Below are 2,883 nucleotides of genomic sequence, written 5' to 3' on the forward strand. Positions count from 1 at the left end.
CATACAATCATGGTGCGACCTATCTTTTCATAAGACATCATGACTTTATTCTCTACTTCAAGTTCGAGTAAAGTTTGATGTGTAGTACTTTTCTATTCACACCACATATACATACATGGACCCACTATGTGAGCTCATATACATACCACTGGGTTTGACTGTAGGTTAGTGTACACCCACATTGTCGGAAGCCACAAAGGGAAATGAGCATGCATAATATCATCGTGTAGAAAATAAGGAAGTGTACACATGTGTACTAATCATAACAAGTAAGTATATCGATACATGTGACATGCAAAATGCATGAGGTCTCACAGTTTCGAATTATGATATATAGTTATGATGAAAATCATACCTCCATTCTTTTTATGACATAGTGTTCCTATGAGACATACATACGTATATGGAACATATCTTTTATGGTTAATCTACATGGCTTGTCAATGTCTCATAGGCATAGTGTGAACATGTTAACATAATATGCATGGTGTAATATATGGAGGTTTATGCTTTATATATCATCCATATCATAATGTAGATTCACAGCATACTATAATTCACATCATAATATAAAGTGTCACATAGAACAACACATATTAACAAGGGCTACAAGACACTTGTCATTCATACTACATAAAAGTAATCCAACGTGGCCTATAAGCATCAATAGTTCTACTTTTGTGTTCAAGATGTGTGACTAAACTAAAACTATCAAACTAAAACTTACATGATGTAATAACTTCATTTAAAACTTACATTCCATTATGTAATAACATACGTGCAAAATATGATATTATCAACTTCCAAACTAATTAATTTAGTGGTCCTAAGATTCTAACAAACTCGTAGCATTCCACATTCCTAGATATCTGAAGTTCATATTTATCTTCTCTTATTAATTCTCTTTTTCTATTCAAGATACATATGTGCAAAATATGTTATTATTAACTTAAAAACTAATTAATTTAGTGCTCTAAGATTCTAATAAACTCGTAACATTCCACATTATTAGAGAAGTGGACACCATAAATTCCTAGTGGTCCTAACATTATTAGAGGAGTGATCATTCTAAAGAAATGGTAGCCATTTCAACCCTAGAGAAAAGGTCTAGTATAACAATCTTTAACAATTTCTCCCTTAAACTGATTGCAAGGTTGCCTTCAGTTTACTCGTGGTACTACACACATACCCATTGACTCATGTAGTTTTATGAACGCGTCCAACTTTAGTAGTTTTGTCATAATATCTACAACTTGTTCTTGTGTGACACAATGCTTCAGCTCAATAACTCCATCTCTGGTCAAATCATGCAAGAAATGAAACCTCAGATCAATGTGTTTACTACGTCCATGCATGATTGGATTCGTGGATAGCTTAATAGTGTAACTGTTATCAAATAACATAGTTTTTCATAAACTCTCCTCATCCACACCCCATGACAAGCACAAGAGGCGGCTGCCACAGATTCTGCTTCAGTAGTAGCAAAGTAACTACAGATTATTTTTTGGAGACCAAGACACAACTCCATCACTAAGTAAGAACACATAACTAGAAGTGCTTTTCCTGTCTTATATATTTCCTTCATAATCACGGTCAGTATATACTATCAACTCTCCATTACCCCTTTTCCAATAAAAAAACTCTCAAATCTACAGTATCTTTTAAGTATCTCAACACCATTTTTGCAGCTTGCAAATGCAACTCTATTGGATTTGCCATAAATTTACTAATGACAACATCCTTTTTTCCGCTTGCAAATGCAACTCTATTGGATTTGCCATAAATTTACTAATGAGAGACACTGCATACATAAAATCCAACCTTGTTGCAATTAGATACATTAAATTCATCCTTTGTTAGTCTAACTGCAGGAACAACATGGTTTTTCAAACTATTAGTCCAAAACTTCTTTTGCATACTTTCTCTAACTAATATAAATGTCTTCAAGATTTTGTAAAATCTTTACACCTAGAAAATATTTCATTTTTTCCCAAATCTGTCATTTCAAATTGAAGTTTCATAAAATTCTTGAACTTAACAAACATGCTCTCATCATTACTAGTAAAAACTAGATTGTCAACATATAGACTAACCATCAAAATTTTACCTTTATCCCCTGTTTGTATGAATAAAGTAAGGCCACAGTTGCACCTCTCAAATCCTTCTTCGATAAAGTGTTCTTAATGTCGACTAAATCATGCACGTAGGGCTTCTTTAAGACCATATAATGTCTTCTTCAATTTGTATACCTTGTATTCTTAACATTTTTTCTCATAACCTTGTGGTTGCTCGAAATACGGCTTCTTTTAACTCTCCATAAAAGAAAGCACTTTTCACGTCAAGCTGATCCACGTTCCAACTATTCCGAGCTGCTAAAGCAATTATCATTCGAATACTATCCCACCTAGCCACAGGTGCAAATGCCTTGGTATAGTCTATACCATGTTGTTGTGCATAACTTTTTGCTACCAACGTAGCCTTATACTTGTCAACTTCGCCATTTTCGTTGAGTTTGATTTTGAAAAGCCACTTTACTCCAATCTTCTCCATTCCTCTAGGAAAATCTGTCAACTCCCAAGTCTCATTTCGTTCGATGGCTTCTATCTCCAAGTCCATTCTAGCTCACCATTTTGAACTTTGAACAGCTTCTTCAAAGGTAGTCGAATCTGTAGTTGAGGTTAATAGAACTAAAATGTTGTGCTCAACTTCTTTAGAAAATTCTCCCTTGCTCACATAATCTCCATCCATAATGGTGCTCTTCTATTCCTCACTTTGGGTGTGCTTTCTTCAGATGTTGAAAAATTTGATTTAGATGGCTCATTGGAAGATATATCAGCTTCCCCTTCTTCTTCTTCTACTATCACCTCCTCTTCAGATTCTTTC

The sequence above is a fragment of the Cucurbita maxima genome, unplaced genomic scaffold, assembly GCF_002738345.1.
Source record: "Cucurbita maxima cultivar Rimu unplaced genomic scaffold, Cmax_1.0 Cma_Scf00072, whole genome shotgun sequence".
Taxonomy (NCBI): domain Eukaryota; kingdom Viridiplantae; phylum Streptophyta; class Magnoliopsida; order Cucurbitales; family Cucurbitaceae; genus Cucurbita; species Cucurbita maxima.